Here is an 18780-nt window from a genome sequence, read left to right as displayed (position 1 = left end):
ACACATTTTGAAGACTTATTGTGAAAAAAAAGTAAACTATCTCATTTATAATTTTTATATTGATAAAATGTTGGAATGATAATATTTTGGATGCATGGGTTAAATTTTTAAATATTAAAATTAGTTTTTACTTTAAAAACTTTTAACATTACATATGTGACTCATATTTCTATTGGACGGAGTTGGCATATACTCTTCCCAGCATGTATAATATTCATATCAAGGCTAGGGGATGCAAATTACCAGGAGTGGGGGTGGAGTGGGGTAAGGTGGGGTGGGTGTGCACCAACTCACTAAGACCCTTTGTAACTATGAGATCCTGTGAAATTTTATGTAGCACTTACTATGAACCAGGGACTATTTTCAAGTCTTGACGTTTATACATTCAAGGATATGTAATCCTTACCACAACTCTATGAGGTAAATTATCCCCATTTTACAGATGAAGAAACTGAGGCACAGGAGTGCATACACAGATATTTAGTTGCAGCTAAATCAAAAGTAAAGGAACCACTGCCATTAATACACACTCAGAATTTAAAACTTACCCTTTCAGAACTTTCTTTAAATGGCTTTGATTTAGAGATTTGGTTTCAATCTCTCAGACTCTGGAGAACATTTTCCTCCAAGGACACTGGCCCCTTTTCCATGCACAAGCAGCTCTTTGAATTGTGCATTCTTTCCAGAATTCTAAGGCATTTATTCAAACAATGTGGATCAAACTAGGTAATTGGCCAACAGGAGTACACTGTAGCTGAGCAAATGGGTATTAGAGGGGTCCCATTTGAGAATTCGTCATTTTCTTTCAGGAGAAAGGGCAGTTTAATCTCTCTAAAAGCCTGCCACATCCTGTGATAATTGACTTAGCAATGGAATTGCCTTGCAGAAATCTTCTGCATTTCTTTGGCGGTGATGCTGACGGAAGTCTTGAGGAGGCCCAGGAACTGCTGGGTTGTTCTTCCTAAGTATTCGCAGAAGGAGTGAAGGTGACTACTGCATTCAGAGGCAGTTAATTTCCTAAGTGCAAGGCTTTATTCATTTTGAAGAGAACTTGGTTTGGCTGGTGTTCCAGAAACTGCAGCAGAGAAACTCAGGTGAGTTGTCAAAAAGTTACTGGAGCAGCTTGCACTGTTGGTTCTCAGTACCAGAAACCAAGCCTTTCCCCTCTTTTATGAATATGCCTTAAAATTCGGGTTAGTACCAATGCCAGTTATAATCCATGTCTGTTTCCAGAAGGCATTGCCTGCTATGGTTATGAGACCCAGCATGTACAGGCTGTTAATGCATTGGCAAAGTTTTCAAACAGTAAAAGAGGAAGCTCTAAAATTTCAGGAGAATGTCACCCTAGTGCCAGTCCTTGAGAGGGCAGAAGGTGATAACATGGGAAAGTCTTAGACCATTGCTACTTAAAGTGTGGTTCTGACCAGCAGCATCGGCATCACCAGGAAGCTTTGTGGAAATGCAAACTCACGGATCTACCGAATCAGCATCTCTGGGATTGGTGATCAAGAATATGCATTTAAAAAAGAAAAAAAAAGAATATGCATTTTAACAATACCCCTAGACCAGTGCTTCTCAAACTATCTATGGCAAAAGACAAGTTCTGTTTTAGTTTTTTTTTAATTTGCCGCTAACTCATTCTTTGGTAAAACATCCTGTTCAATGAGGCGAATTCAGTAATCATTCCCTGGGCTGTTGCAGCAATGTCCTTTGCTACAGAAGTTTTAAAAACTTACTCTCAGCTTGTAGACCTTTCTTTTTGGAGACTGGTAGCAATGAGTTCATGGGATGTACCGGTTCATGGACCACACTTATCTAAGTAGCACTTATCTAAGCCATAGCTCTCCGGTACACCAGCCTTCCTCAGCCCAGAATGATCACTGTTGCTGCCGGGAACTCATGCATCTTTGCCACGGAACACCAGTAAGCCTCACAGAGAACAAAGACATAGAGATGAGAGTTAATCAGGAACCACCCCTTCTATCTAGTTTGGTCATACAGTTACTATACACACTTTCAAATAACCCATTTCAGCTGAACTAGATCAGGCAAAGTTTGGTCATGGATGGATCACCTTCTTATGTTGTTGCATCAAGGTGGTAAATTGCAAAGATTTGCTTTTCATGTAGTATTATTGCTGTGGTTCATGAAACTCACAGTTGCCATGAGTCTGTAGATGTTATGGAGCAAAGTAAATTTCTTTTTGTATCTCTTTTCCAGTAGGGCTGAATTTCTAATTTTCTGCTGAAAGGCTGTATTACAGAATTTGGCTGGTCAGATGACATTTGGAGTTCATCAAATTCTAATTGATGAATAAACACAGGGAGAATGTTTCTCTCCCGGACTTGATTATAGAGTTGTCACTATCATATGACATTGAGGTGTTATAAAAATGTTGCTTTAATCTGTACTCTGTTTGGTTATCCTCATCCCATAGCCACATCTCTTAAAATTTTGTTAAAATACATTAGGGCTTATTACATCCCTTGTTTATATTAGGGATTCGGTAACAGAAGGTGTCAATGATGTAAACATTACATAGAAGTAAAGGCTTCAGAGATGAAAACAGTGCTTAATGGAGCTGCTTTGCCAGTGGGAAATGAATTCTGATATTATCCAGAACCAGTTCTTACCCTGAGATGCTCCCCACTTACAAAGAGTGTCAAACAGCCTTTTAGCAACCTTCCAAAAAAAAATCTATGATTGTTTACACGGAAGTGTTTCAGACTCTTCATCTGCTATAAATTGTGTACAGCCAAGTGGGTGCATTAGGATTTATACTGAATCTCTTTATCTGGTAAGGTAAAAGAAATGTTTATAATTTCCCTGAAATGTATTTGCTTTTCTCATGACTTTAGATAATACTCCTAAAAGGAGCCATTTATGAAACAGTTGGTTAACCTACAACACAAAGAGTAGCATAAGCCCTTTGGTATTTTCTAAGTCCAAAAATGAATAATTGTGCCTTTTTCAATTATTTGACCTCTTCTATATGAAGGGCCCTGGCTTGTGAAGTTTATCTGGTTGTTAGGAATACCTGTGGCAAATCATTTTGAATGGTTTCTCACCTTGGTTTCTTGAATTCACATGTGATGAAAGTACGCCCTAAAGAAAATGCAAACGAAAATCACAATAAGATACTATCTTACACCCACCAGAGGGGCCAAGCAAGAAAAGGCTGACAATAGCAAGTGCTGATGAGGACATGAGGCAGAGAGAACTCTCATACAAGCTTGTGGCAGTGTGAATTGGTACAACCGCTTTGGAAAACAATTTGACCCTATGTAGTAAAGTAGAGCATGTGAATACTCTACAACTCAGCATTTCTCTTCCTAGGTGTACACCCTACAGAGATTCTTTTATACGTGCATTGGGCTATATACAAGACTATTCTTACTAATGTAGTTTCTAATGGCAAAAATTCCCAATAGCAAACTCAGGGGGCCATCTAATAGGAGAAGGGACAAATTCACATTGTTACATTCATACAACTGCCACAGAGTGAATAAAATATAACCACATGTGTCAGCAAAGATGAATCTTAAAAACATAAAATTAGATAATAAAGCAAGTTCCAGGAACATACATACAATGAGATTTCATTTGAATAAAGTTAAATAATGTGCAAAACTAAGCAGTATACATGTGAGATAAAATGATTAAGAAATGCAAATGAACTTAACAGAAAATAAGATAATTGTCATCTTTTGGGGGTGAAGGAGGAACAACCAGTGGAGGAGAGTCACGGTGGGATCTGGAGGTGCCAGTCATGTTCTACTGCTGAAGCTGGGTGGTAGTTATGTGGGTAGTTTACGTACCACCCATTTTAAAAAATCAGATAGATGTGGTGTATATTACAATTTGCAAGCATGAACTTTTTCATGACAAAATAAAAGTAAATGGAAAAAGAGTATGTCCTAACAAGAAACTATGAGACCTCTATCTATTGGGTCCCATTAGGTTATTCTGGGTAACAAACCATCTCCAACTGGCTTAATGAAGCAAAGTTTATTTTTCTCTCATGGCTACATATCCAATGAGAGTCATCAGGGGCCTCTGATTATTGTGGTAACTGAGGGACACTGGCTGACACAGTTTCTATGGAAAAGAGCCTCTAGGACTACTGCCTGTGGGAAAAAATTATCACCAGATCGTCACCGAGGGGAGGAGGGGAAGGAGAAGGGACAGGACAAGTCAAGCACTGGCTCCTCAAATTGCTCCCTGGAAATGGTAGGTCACTTCCATTCACATTTTATTGACCAGGTTAAGCCCTGCTAACATCAAAGGTGTTAGGGAAGTGCAATCTTACTCCGTCTCTGGAAAGAGAACCTTAATATTTGTGAACAGACCTGATGACCATAATGACTTCCATACAACCATAGCTAAATGTTGAGTTCACTGCTGCTTCTCCTCCCAAGCTCCAGAAGAATACACATTTGGGCTTATCTGCCACTACAACTCTAATAAGGATTCAACACTTTGGGAAGGCTTCTTTCTTGATTGTCTTGGGAGAGAATCCCTTCTGAAGATAGGACGCTCTTATTCCAAACAAAAGTCATACCCTTGGAGTAAAATCCTCTTATCAGGGTAAAGTTTCATAGGTCTTCTCTGTATCTGTGGAGGTAGAAGGCAAAGATACTCAGTGTTCCACTTCCCGGAACTGGGAAAAGGCATGTTGGGGTGGCAGTGAGGGTGGGTAGGAAATGGCTGGCAGGGATACCAACAGATACCTAAGCCTATTTGAAAACGCAGCAACCAGTAGTTGCAAATTCACGGCCAAGATCTGCCCCTCCTTTCGTGTCAGAGTGCCAGTGCCTCATGTGCGTTGGACATAACTGCATCCAGCCAATCAGGGGAGTGAGCAACTACATGCCAACCATCTGACCTGGGTGGTGCAGCCAACCTTCAGTGTCTTCTCCCCAGGGGTGAGGCAGAGGCTGGCTCTTTGCTCTCCAGTCCCATTCCTTGGCCAAGACACACTGGAAGACTGTGTTTCCCAACCTCCTTGGCAGTTAGGTTTGGGTCATGGGGTCTGGGTTCTGGAAACTGGAACATGGTGGACATGATGTGATATACAGACCTGACCATTAAACAGCAGCACGACATCCCTTGTTTTGGGCCAAATGCCGAGGAACCACTCTAAGGAACCGACTAGATGGTAGGAGCCTGTGTCCTCCAACCACCTCATTGAAGGCTGGCCACTGAAAACTCAGTCAGAAGATGATGTGAGCAAGAAATAAGCCTTTATTTTGCGACACCAGTGAGATCTGGGGGCTGTTAGTTTCATCAGCTAGTGTTACTTTACCGTAAATAACATAAGGGATCACAGCCCCTTTCTTCAAAGCTACTGCTGGCAAAGAACTCTGCTGGGCTGAACTCAGATAATTATCTGGGACAAGTTCTCCTGTCATATAAGAGGGGCTTGTCATCTTTTCTTACCAACCTCAAAATGGATAGGCAAGCCAGGCTTTGCCCATGTGTTGGGTGATCATTGAGTTGGTATTATAATTAGAACACATATAAATGCTTCAACTGACAAAAAATTTCAGCCCCACTTAGGCATTCTGGTTGTCTGGGATTTTGAACATTGGATTACCCCTGCAGATGATACAAAAGCTGGATAATTTTAGCAGAAGGTGTGATATGATTTGAGATGATATAATTCTATAAATGTCTAGACAGGTTGCTTTATATGCTTTAGGGTCAATTGGGAACAATAAGCCCATTTGGATGAAGGAGGATACAGGCTCTAAACGCTATTTTATGTTATGTGGAGTATGGAGAGAGAAATGCCCAGAGGGGAAAAGTCTGGAGTCCAAACTAGATGAGCAGACAAAAATGGTGGTCACAAAGGGAGTTATCCAGTGAATTGTGTTTTTGGCAGTGAGAAAAGAAGATAAAATGCAGATGTAGTCACAGTGATGGGAGCTATAGAGTGACACTTTTGTGCCCATGATGGAGATGCAGTGGCCCTAAGTGTGCTTACTATTCCTTACAGAAGGGGAAGAATATGTTTGTGCTTGGTCCAGGACACACAGTGACCTTGGGAAAACTATAATGGCTGGGTGACCTCTCAAGAAGAGTTAGTGGCACATCAGCTGAAGCATTTGAAGTGCTTGCGCCTTATCACATGGAGCCTTGAATTCTTGCTTCTTGTATGCATATCCAAGAAGCAGCCTGGTCACTGGTTGACTAATGAGTTAGAAATCTAAACCTAAATGTTGATTCCATGACTTGTTATAGGTGTCACCCTGAGTAAATTCTATCACCCTTTGGAGCTATGATGTCCACATCTATAAAATGAGGATTCCATAGAAATTTTGTGAGATGCAAAGGACAAAACATGTGAAAACAACTACAGCAGTGCCTGGCATATTACCAGCATTCAGTCATATTTGCTCCCTTAATTCTTTCCTCTATTTGATAGTAAGTTCCTTCGGGGAAGGATCAGGGCACATTCATGCTGCATTGCCCCAGGGGCTTGGAACACTGTCTGGAACACTGGAGATGCTTGATAAATGTTTATTAAATGTGAAAATGAAAGGGCTAGGGTGAGACTTTGGGGCTAACTCTTAGACGCTGGTAAATAGTGACCTTTTCCCCTTTATGAAATATCCCTTAAGATGGATATGTTAGGGAGGCCTTAGTTTCAGCAGCATTTAACAGAGACCTGAATGACAGTGGCTGAAAAGATAAAAGTTGACTTCTCTCTCATGTAAAAGTCTTAACAGGCAGTGCAAGGCTGGTGTAGTGGCTCCATTGGGTGTCCCGGTGGTCTTTGACCTCGTTGTCCACGATGGAGAAAAGGCAGTAAGAGATGGTACACTGCCACTGCCTTTAATGACACAGCCAGGAATCTCTCCTCTCTCACCTCTCATTACCAGAAGTTGTAGCTACAACCGTGACTGGGAATGGAATTTTTATCCTAAGTGTCCAAGTGACTTCCAATTACTTGGAAAGGGAGAGTAGATATTGGAAAACAACATGAAGTTCCTTCCATAGTCTTTCTTCTATAATAGAATACTTTTTGAAAAAATGGAATGATTGCTGGTCTCCTGTGCTGGACCACGAGGATGGCAGCCACTTCCCAGTGATAGAGCAGAGAAAGTCTAGAAGCATCCTGATTCCCAGATAAATGAGGAGCCTCCAGAGAGTTTTGAATTGCCTGTTTATGTGTGAGAAATAAATTGCTTTCTTGAAACTCATATTATTTTGGACCTTTGCTATTCACAACTGTATATATATTTTAAATAATGCATAGGGCTGGTGTGCAGGTGGGTCTTTGTGGCTCTGTGTGACATGAAGGAACTTTAGCCCTTCTTCCCATGAGGGAGCGAGTGGTTCCTTTCTCTTCTGACTCGGCAGCTACAATGACTGGCAGGAAACCACTCTGCTCTCCATCCAGCTGTGACTTCATTCTATTAAGCTAAAATTGAAATCAGGGGTGAGTTAATGTACCGAATTGTACACTAGTAGCCTCCAGTTTATCCTCTTCTCACTTACAGGGTCTGTACATGTGTTTTATACTAGCAGTGCAAATTGTACAAGACTTAAAAAAAAAAATCAAGCCAATCAGAGGTAATAAGATTATAAAACACAGTCCTGCCTCGCTGTAGGAAATCTCAGTGTGTGAAAATTCAGATATATTTAAAGTGATAATGCCTCTACAATAAGATTGATCTCATTCCAAAATAATTTACTGAACACCTAATAATTTACTGAATACCTAAATACTTTTAGTGACACTTCCTTACACATTTATAATACTGCGTCCAAATTACTTCAAATTTTCACCTAATCTGTCTGTTACACAAAGTGGGATACATGGGCTCAAAGACCCATCCTGGGTCTGAATAAAATAGATGGAATTTTATCAATACAGCATCGTGTTTTCTGCTTTGACATTAACAGACTGTATTAATAACTGAAGAAATAGTAAAGAAATATTTTCTTTTTTTGAACTTTTTCTTTTTTGGCTGCCTTGGGTCTTTGTTGCTGTGTGTGGGCTTTCTCTAGTTGCGGTGAGCGGGGGTTACTCTTCGTTGCGGTGCACGGGCTTCTCATTGCCATGGCTCTTTTCCTTGCGGAGCATGGGCTCTAAGTGCGTGGGCTTCAGTAGCCGTGGAACTCGGGCTCAGTAGTTGTGGCATGCGGGGTCTAGGGAACAGGTTCAGTAGTCAGGTTCAGTAGTCGTGGTGCACGGGCTTAGATGCTCCTTGGCATGTGGGGTCTTCCCGGACCAGGGCTCGAACCCGTGTCCCTGCATTGGCAGGCGGATTCTTAACCACTGTGCCACCAGACAAGTCCCCAAGAAATATTTTCTAAAGAAATAATAAAGGAATGAAAATGGTGTTCCAGTTTACACAAGATCAAGCCTTCCTCATTTCTTCCTGCTATGTTTTACCACAGTTTTGACACATCTTTTTTTCTCACATTTTAGCATTCATACCTTGTGTACTTTATACCTTGTACATTTTTAATGTCATTTAAAAAAATCTCAAGTCTAGGCATTTTCCCTTCTTACACTGTAGCTATGATACCACAGAAGGTTGGAACTAAAATAATTATCCCTTAAGGCAAGACCTCCAGCTTGTGAAGTAGGCCAGTCTTCATACCTAACAGCTTTAACCTCTAATAATACAGAGAAATAGAAAAAGTGTCTACAAGGGGAAGCCAGCCTCTCGTCTGGGCTATCTTTTCATTGTGAGTTCTTTAAAAAACAAACAAAACAACCCCCCCCCCCAAACAAAACCTACTTTAATGATCTATTCCCTTGCTTTTCTTTAAGGAGAAACTCTTCTGTATTTGAATGTGGCATATTTCATGAGTCTTTATGTCTATGCACTCATTTCCATGAGTCTATGCAGAAGTCCACTTTTTGTGAGAAGTCAAATAACTCATCAGCTTTGCAGCTTTGGTCCCATTTGCAACTCATGCTGCTACAAGGCCTTGGCAAATGTCTGCGTTCCCACACCAGGCAAGAAAACCAGCGTCTGCAAAGAGTGTTGAGTACCATCTCTACTGGATCATGCCAGGACAAGTGGACCATTCAGAACCACTATTGGAGTCCAAGTTCAGGTGTATTATCTTCTCTTCCATTCCAGAGAGCATCTTCTCCAGATAGGCAGGGGTTAGAAAATCTTTTATCAGTACTCTGATAAATGCAAGTTTATAGAAAGAAATTCAATTAGCAGAGGAAAATCATAACATAGATAAAGTGATGTATGAAAATACAAACAACTTTTACAGCTGTAGGCTCTTTTCTGCCCAGAATATCTGCTCTACAGCCCATTCTCCTCACTCTCTGCCTCTGGGAAGCGGGAGGCTCCCTTTCCAGGGCTGCCTCATCCAAGGCTGGTTTACACTCCCAACCCTGACCTGGCCAGTCCTCTGAGACTTCTCCAGGACTCCAGTGGACGTCTGCCTTGGGGCTTTTGCTTGCCTGGTTTCTGGCTTCCCCATGTTTGTTGCTGAACTACAGTGCCCTCCAGTTGGAGGAAAGAAGGAGAGAAAACTCTCTCACATCCACTTCTGAAGTCTTGCTTTGCTTTTTCTTCTTGCCACCGTGTTGCTGGCCCATCTCCGGCCTCCATCTATCTACACGCCAGACAAAGAAGACACGAGAAAAATTCAAGCAACTCCTCTCCATGCTTCTTAAATGATCAGCAGAACTCCACCTAACCACAGACCAGGTGTTTCCGGCTCGCATTTTTCTGCCTGACAGACCCCTGCAAAGGATCTGGTAATCACTTTCTGTTCTGCCTTTTGTTTAGTTCCTGCATGAACCATAGACACCCTTGGGGTGGAGGACAGTGGAATGGAATGGAGAGAGCTTTGAACTTGAAGCCAGTCGTTTTAATCCTCCTGGTTTGCAAGCTTAGTGTCTTGTGTGATCTTCAGATGCCATTTAACTCCCTTGAGACTCAGTTTCATCTGTAAAATGGGTATACACATGTCCCCCTGATGAGTCAAAAGGAACCGACAGAAACCCCTTCCCTAGCGGCTCCCCCTCAGACTTAGTCTCCGTATAGTTTTTAAAAGAGTCACCACACGTGTTCTACTTAATAGCTAAAAGCTGGACCACTTAAGAAAGCAGTAATAGAAATTAGTATCAAAATCTAGAGATTTTCTAATAATGTGCAGTTGTGAAGTTTAGCTGCATTAATTGACAGAAGAGAGCTGGGGGAGCCTGCCGCGTGGTGGAAGCTTCAGGAGGCTGGTTCTCCTCTGGTTTCCCTTAGAGCAGTCCTCTGCGGAGCCCGATGGTCACATCTCCATCTCCAGATTCCAGGCGTAAGTCCCAAGGAAATCAGGGAAGAGGGGTGAAAAGTATCCTATCCCCATGCAGGACATTCGGAACTTCGGGCTTTCCTTCCTAGAGCGAGCAGTGATATATAGTTCCTGCAAACATAAAGGATATAGCTAAATCCCACCGACTTAATTCTGTCTAGGCTGACCCCCGCCCCGCAAGGTGTGTGAGTGAATCCACGCGAGACTTCTCGAGACCGCTGGTGTCTCTTTACGGGTCGCGAGCTAGGCCACGGAGCATGCGCACGCGGGGACCGTCTTTGCCGGGCTGTGGTCCTTGGAGTCGCCTGCCAACTACGCTGTGGTTGAGACCGCAACGGCTCAGAGCGGTGGCTGTGGCTGTGAGGTAAGGCCGAAGCTGTTACCGGAGAGGGTCCTCTCTTTAGAAAGGCTTCCCGTTTCTCTCAGTGTGTGGTTTTGGTTGGCTGCAAAGAAGTGGAAATCAGATTCTGGTCAGCCTCCATCGCCCCGTGTGGCTCAGGCCGGGCAGTCTGCAGGATGCTGGGTATTAATTCTGCATCTAAGTCTGCCACGGAGAGATTGATGGCTGACCTTTCATTCATTCAGCCCGTGTGCACGCGTACTGAGCCCTTATTATGTGCCATGTATTGTTTTCTAAGCGCTCTGCTGGTCTAATTTTTTCCCCGCAGCACCACTGTGAGGTGGGTACCAATTTTAACCCCACTGCACAAAGGAAGAAACTGAGGCAGAGGGAGGTGAAGCTGTCTTCGTGCCCTTCTATTATTAGGAATCGTTTTAGTTTTACAGTTATTTACTTGAAGGTGGCAATTTCCAGAGAGTTTTTCCTAAATGATCTGGCCTGAACTATTTGCTAGCTAAGCAATTGTTTGTTTCAGACAATGACAGACGAACCAGACGGGGCCAGGGAGAGCCCTGTGGGGAGGTGTCACTGATATTAGACCCTTCCATGCCACGGAGCAGGTGGCCTGGGTAACCGCGTTTATAGGGGACACCTGTAGTTTTCAGGTCTTTCCTCAGTCTCTGATCTTAGGACTGTGGTTCTATAAAACATCTCACATTTCCTTCCAAAGCAAAGGCATCAGCCTGCACCCCTTCTCAGCTGACTCTTTAAAGGGTTTTCGATAACCCCTGCAGATTCCAAATTGCATATTGTATCTTCTGTCATCATTACCTTAAAACAAATAAGGAGACATTAAGAATGGAATTAAATATCTAAAATTACTCCATTGGAAATGAGGAATCATTTGGGCAGGATGGTAGCAGCTCTCACACTGCGTCTGAGATCCAGTCCTGCCCTTGGAACTCAGTAGAATCTGGTGTGAGGTTTGACTGCAAATGTGACTGAAATAGGAGGCCCAGAGCCAGGCTCCAGCTGAACTGGGACTGTATTATCAAAGCACCAAGGATACTGTGTGATACATAATGATAAACTGGGCTTATTGGGGGATTGTTGGCAGACAGTATTGGAAAATTGAAGTAAAGTGAAAGGATGTGGAGGGCAAGTGAAATTGATTAAGGCAAGTGGTTCACAATTTAGGCTGTTAATTCCAGGTGCTGTCACCACATTCTTTTTTCTAGGAGCTGGCATATACCGTGGTGGTCGGTGGAGCACCACCAGGAAAGTAGGCGGAATGGCACTGGACTAGCCCATTATGAGCCAAAGAAATGCTTAGTTATGCATGACAACCAACCGCTTTAAGGGTGGAGAAGGAGCAGGGCCCGATGCTCTGCTCTTTTCTTACCCCATGACCTAGTGACAATACATTATGTGTTTCCATCCCCTTGCCCCCCTAGTGCTGTGGTCTTCAGGAATTCTGTCCATTTGGCGTCTTAGGATGGGTTAGTCCAGTGCAGGTTGGAAGTGCTGGTACTTCAGGTATTCTCTGGCAGTCTGACTAGCTCTTCCATCTTGCTTCCCTCTCTCCCCAGTCTCTTGACATCCTTTATACACTTCAGTGTGTATCTCAGAGGCTGCTTTGTCTCTAAGGCGTCCCCAACATTGTTTCCTCCTATCTTGAGCTGGTTTTAACCTTTCTCTCCTTTGTGCTTCCTGTATTATAGCATGCACCAAAGACTATCTTGTATTTATCTTTATTGTTTCTGTTCCTGTCTTACCCTTACCGAAAGCTCCCTGAGGGTAGGTTTCATGTTTTCTTTATCATAACCGCCTCCGTATCACTTTGCACAGTGCCTTGTACAAAGCAGATGCTTAATAACTTCTTGTTGAATTGTAGTAGTTTAAAAACCTTCCATAGTCCAGGTTGAACTGAGAACATCAGACATTTCCAAAAAACGCTAAGATTTGTGTGACAGGTGAAGGCAGCAGCAGGTGAGCGCCCCCAGGGAGGGGAGATATTTGCAGGTCCAAGTGTTTCTGCACCAAGCCAGTCCTGAGCGCTTTCCTCCCTTAGCAACTTATCTTTCTCATATTTCCCCCCTACCCAGTGGTCTCTTAGTCCTTGCTTTTTCAGGGATTAAATGGCCTTATTTTTCGGTGGCATGCTCTAAAGATCTCACTAGCATCTCCTTTGCTTTTTGGAGAGCCTGGTTTGTCAGCAGAGGGGAGGACCTCTCTGGTTCCCAGTAGGGATGTTGTGCTCCTCTCTTCTCCTCTCTCCTCTCTGTTAACCTTAGTCTGGAGTAGGGAGGCCAACTCCTTCTCCGCCCGTGAGGGCGCCTCCCATCTGACCACCAGGCTTGGACTGGTGTGGCCTGAGGAGATCCTGGGATAATGTAACCAACAAGTTACCTTTAATATCGGCTGCTCAAGGAGCAGCCTCACTAGCCCCAAGGCAAAGCTTGCCTTTGCCGTTTTAAAAATAATAATCCCTAATCATTTTTGTATACCTTAAGCTCAGGGCCCAATAGTTCAAAAATGAAAGGTGAATACAAAGATTTTTTCTTCTGCTCTTACTCTGTTTTAATTTTTTTTTTTTTTTTGGTGGAGGGCATTTGTTTTAAAACCTAGGAGATATTCTATACCTGTGATGGCCCCCAGCTGAATAAAGTATTAGACAGTCTCTAGATCTTAATACCGATTTCCATCTCTACTTTCTCAAGACAGCCTGGCTTTTAGCTATTTAACAGAATTCTTGTGGTAGGTAAAGTCTTATAAAAATACATGGAGACAAAAATATGAGGGCCTGGGCAAGGGATTTGTCCTCAGCTCTTCACAACTCAGCTGGGATATCTGGGTAGGGAAGACACGTAAGAAGAGAGGACTTTGGTAGCGGGTGGCTGGAGTGGCCACATCTCATTCAGTCCACGTGGTCAGTAAAAACTTGGAAGGAGGCGTGAAATGTCCTCTAGCCCTTCTAGTATACCTTGTCTATTTTAGATTCCAATGTTCTTTGATTCCTGACAATTCTCATCTTCTACAGTCTCTGGTCACGACCAGGACCTAGTGACTGAAAGCAGAAGAATTTCACCTATTCCTAAGTGTGGGCAAGACACTGGAAATAATGTGCATCAATCATCAAGAGTCCAAACGCAGCTTCAACAGCATGTAACTGGTGAGTTTAACAAGCCTCACTTTTGACATAAACAAAACACAGCATTATAGTGTTTCACCCATCTTACCTTTAAGCTTGATTCAGTGGGATTAATTTTCCCCTGCCCCGGGATGTCAGCTCTGGCAGATCTTATGCTTTTGCCTCCAGTCTTATGGAAAAGACACTCCAAGGTCACTTTAGGTTGCAAACACAATCTCAATTCAGTAATTAGAGTGTCACGGCAAAGATGTTAATCAAAACTTGGAACGTGACAGCATTCAGTAGTTTGCCTTCCTTCAGCTCTGACCTGCTTCAGGGGTGGTCCTTCAGTCTTCACTCCTCCCCTGCCCCTCCCTGGTCACCCCGCCCTCTCTGCACACTTTTCCTCACCAAGGTCAAAGATAGGAGAAGGAGAGAGAAGGGAACGTTATGGTTTTCACTAGGCTGGCAACTTTGTTATTCCTGAGCCTACAGCTGCAGTCCCTAATTAGTTACTGATAATTAAGACAGACCTTTTCCCCATGGCTGCTTTTCTGGGCTCTTTGAGGTGCTCTGCTGAAGTCTTCCTCCTGCAGCTTCCATTAGCTATTCGGATTCTTCTCAGCCTGTAGGGATCCAGTGACACCCTTCCAACTCCTTCCACTCAGGTCTTACCTCTGTGTTCCCCTATTGTGCAGGACCAAAGACAAGATGAGCTGGGTCTCTCTCTGGAGTGGCTTATGTCAGTTCCCATGATCCTTTGTCCAGTGAGCCCTTTGTCCAGTGAGCCCAGGTTGCAGGCTGACCCTACCACAGAGCACAGGACGATGCCCCTTGATAGAATTAAGATTGGTTGGAAACCTTTCTGCATGAAAACTAATTGCACATAAAAATTAGTTAATCTCTGTTTTTCTCAGTTATATCTTGTTAATTTTATAAGCAATATTTCTATGCGTTAGAGGTAATGAATACAAAAATTGTATTTGATTCATCATATAGTCTCATACATTTTTGAGTTGCAAATTCTCCCAGAGAGATATCGTACCAATTCTATGTTAGTGTGTAATGTTCAGAATTTGGTTCCTTGCTTTTGTTCAATGCAGTAACTTCACAGTTTTTTTGATATCTAACTTTTGGTTTTGTGAAAATAAGAAGACTTGAGCATTGAAATAAAGCATTGCTGTTAGCGTGATTTAATTTTTCTTGCTTTTGAAGTAGCAAAAATTCATTGACTTGAGGGTAAATTATTTTATTTCTCTGAAAAAAATGTAGTATACAATGAGTGAGGGCTGATGATGTATTTCCTTGACAAGTCCTTTTAAGAAGACTGTTTCTAAATGCAAAATGCTAAGTGAAATCTTGGGAAGGAGAATTTTTTTTAATAAGTTCATAGGGATCCACTGTGCCCTTCTGTTTCTTTCGTGCTCTTTAGGAATCCTTTCTGTATATACTTAGAATTTTTTTTCTGCTTTGAATTGAAATAGTCTGTGGAGCAGCCACTTTATATATGTTTTACACTCTTGCTTGGTTCATAAAAATGCATTTTTAAGAGTTCCCGTGCAGCATAGATTTGTTTAAACATTTAAAGTCAACAGCATATCAAGTCTGGTATGGTTGATGGAGCAGAGAGAATATTGAGTGCAAAGTACTGAAATTTTATAAGCTTTGGCAATAAAGGGTAAAGATCTCTATTCATTTAGAAACTATTATTAGAAAATAATGTCTTGTAACTTTATCATTTATTATCTCAGTTGATTCTCAACCCTTGTCAGGGGTTTGTCAATAGGCAGGTCGGATTGTCATATCCTCATGTTAATGATGAGGAAACTGAGGCTCAGAGAGGTTGAGTGAATTAGCCAGTGTCATCCGGCTGGTACACTGAAGAACCAGGATAGGAATCCAGGTTTGCTGTCTTTAAGTCCTAAATTTTTACATTATAGCATTATGATTTTCAAGACAACAGTGATTAGTTATGGATAGGGCATGCAAAGATGGATGAGACTGGCCCTGTTTCCAAAAGCTAGTTGAGAGGTAGAGCTGGGAGACAGACAAGTCATGAAACCCTTGCAGTAAGATTTGGTAAGGACAATAATAAGAACTATTAAATGAGGCACTAAGGAAGGCCTAATTCTATCAGGGGTGGAAGTGGGAAGGAGTTTAAGCTCTTGTGTTTAGGAGAAGGAGTTTTGATTCGTGACAGTATCTCTGTTCCACAGACCTGTATATGAGAAAGGAAGTCCCTCCTCTCCCCATCCTCCCTTACCCCAGCCCCTGTGGTCAAGAGACTGAGCGATGGAGGAATTATGGTGATGGTACTGAACACAACAACTCCAGCTGAGCGAGAAAGTCTGTGGCAATTGAAGAATTCTTGGCCTGGGAGTAAGGAGCCTTCCCAGGGAAAGGCAGTAGAGTTAAGGTTTTATAGAGAAGATGGCTCCAGACCTTTGACCTCACTTGGAGCTTCAGAAAGTCATTGCAGCACATGGTATTTTCTAAAGATGGCCACAACAATATCTTTTGTCCCCATGCTCTTCTACAATGTGATATTCTATTCGCCTATCAAGAGGTTGAGTCTCCTTCTTCCAGACTTGTGACTGCTTCAGCCAATGGAGTATGCAAAAGAGGGGCTGTGTGATTCCCAAGACCGGTCACAAAACGCCAGGCAGCATTGTTTGCTGGAACACTTTTGCTTTATTCAGGCTACTTTCTATAAAAATGAAATCTATACTGTTAAGGATGGACTAAGCTGTTTATGTATCTTTTTTCTCCCTCTCATGTATCTATGTCTGTCTGTCCACCTACTGATCCATCTATCTACCTATCTAATCATCTATCATCTATTATCTTTCTTAATACAAGAGAAGATGTTTCTGTTGCAATTAGTTCTATTCTACTATTTGTTCTTTTAATATTGGAGTCAAGTTATGGATATGTGAAATTTGTTTATACAAAGAATCAGACTGAAAGTTGAAGTTGAAAATGGATCCATTTGTTTATTAAGAAGACTTGAGAAGGACGAGAACTGGTGAAAAGGGGGAATGTTGTACCTATCCTAACATAGTCTGAGGCTTACTCCCCTATAACCTCATGTTTTCTGAGGTTTTTCTCGTTCCCTCTGGCTCCTCCTACTCAGTGTTTTGGTAGCCTCCTTGGCTTTGTCCACCTCTCACTTCTTGGTGGTTTCCACGGTCACTTCCAAGACCCTCTTTCCCTTCCTTTTTCTTTCCATATGTCCCTTTCTTTCTCCCTCCCCACACTCTCCAAGGATGATCTTATTCCTTCTTTTGGCTTAACTACCATTTACTGTAGATAGTCATTAGCTCCACAAACATTTATTGAGTGCTTTCTTTGTGCCAGGCGTTCATCTAAGAGCTGGGGATACGGTTATAGCTTAACATTTTTAGTGGTTTTATGCTTGTGAATTTTATTTTCAACTGGTAGTGATCACCACAGACATTCAAATATTATCATATACATTTACATTAACGTAAAATATGGGTTCTGAAGATGACGAGCTTTTAGGAAAGAATGAGTAGCTGGTTAGCAGCTTGAGCCAGAAGACTTTTCCTGCCTCTTGGAAAGCGTATCTGTTTATCCTTGGAATCAAGGTAGCACGATTGATGAGAAAATACTTTTCCCTTTTGACACATATTGCACTGGGTCGGATGCAATTGGGAAGTCCTCGATGATGACAGTTATTAATGGCAGAAAGCCTGTTTGAGGCAGATGCCAAGATGGGAAGAAGTCATCTTACTTAGGAAGTGTCATCTTACTCTGGTCTCCTTGGCTCTCAGACATTGCGGATTGTACTGGATCACTGTGAGCCAGGCTTCCGGACTTTAGGTTATCCTGATCGACTTCTTTCTTGGACTGAAGTTATTTGGTAATGGTACTAATAGGGACTTTCCAGAGAAATAACTAGGGAAAATACCATAAAACCATTCATGCAGTTGAAAGCAGACGTCTCTGGTGATATTTATATTGGGCAGAGACTGTGCCTTATTTTGGGTTGTATAGAAGGACGTTCTTGGCTTCCAGCAAATTCTAACCCTAATGTAATTTGCAAAATTATTTGGTTTGGAAAGATGCAGAAAAGTAAATTTTAAATTGTCGTGTAACTTTTACTTTCAATCTCTTGAGGAGCTTAAAAGTCAACATGAAGCCACATCCCACTGGTACTGTTTAAAAAAAAATAACAGTTCATTTAGAAAAAAAAGTCAAAAGCCAACGTCTTTCCTAGACTTTTTGAGTAATTTTTATTTTTTATTACAATGCTGTTTAGGACTCCTTTTCCTTTTGAATTCATGACACCAAAGGGCTCTGTTCTAAACCTGTCTTCCACCAAAGCAGCTGGTGGTCTGTTACACACAAAAAGAGTGCTTAACTTTTACAAAGCTTAGCACCCTCTTCTTACATTCCAAGTTCTACTGTTCTCTGATGCCAGTCATTACTAATTATCTTCAGCTGTGTCACGCTGTTTCCTGAGGTGCACTCTGATATTTTAGTAACAAAGACCTATAGGCCAATTATTAAATCACACCCAACCTTAGTGATGGGTTTTGTTGCAGACAGCTAGTTTGAGTTTCCTTTTGTTCTGCCTCGTCAAGAATTTACCAATTAAACTGAGGAGAAACACAAGTGCGTTTGTGATAGTTATGGGATAGAAAATAGACAGGAGAAATTAATAACATAGTGGAGTGCATCTTTGGGTAGTTGCAATATCAAAACTCATAAAATTTCTCTGAAGCATGGTAACTGCTGAGTATAGCAGAGTAGAGTGGGAGGGAGTGAAAACTTATTGAAATACCTACCATGTGTCAGGCTTTGTGCTAAGATTTTCCTACACTTTCTTGTTTAAATTTCACAACAAAAATTAGGAAGTGATTATTCTCTCTAACTCACAGATGAGAAAGCCAAAGTTCACAGATGTGAAGCATTGGTGCCAGATCACACAGCTAGTAAAGGACATAGCCAGTATTTGAACTCAAATTTGAATCCAAAAGCTTTGCTTTTTCCCAGT

Source organism: Phocoena sinus, chromosome 6, assembly GCF_008692025.1.
Source record: "Phocoena sinus isolate mPhoSin1 chromosome 6, mPhoSin1.pri, whole genome shotgun sequence".
NCBI classification, from domain to species: Eukaryota; Metazoa; Chordata; class Mammalia; order Artiodactyla; family Phocoenidae; genus Phocoena; species Phocoena sinus.
This window is presented reverse-complemented; position numbering follows the sequence as displayed.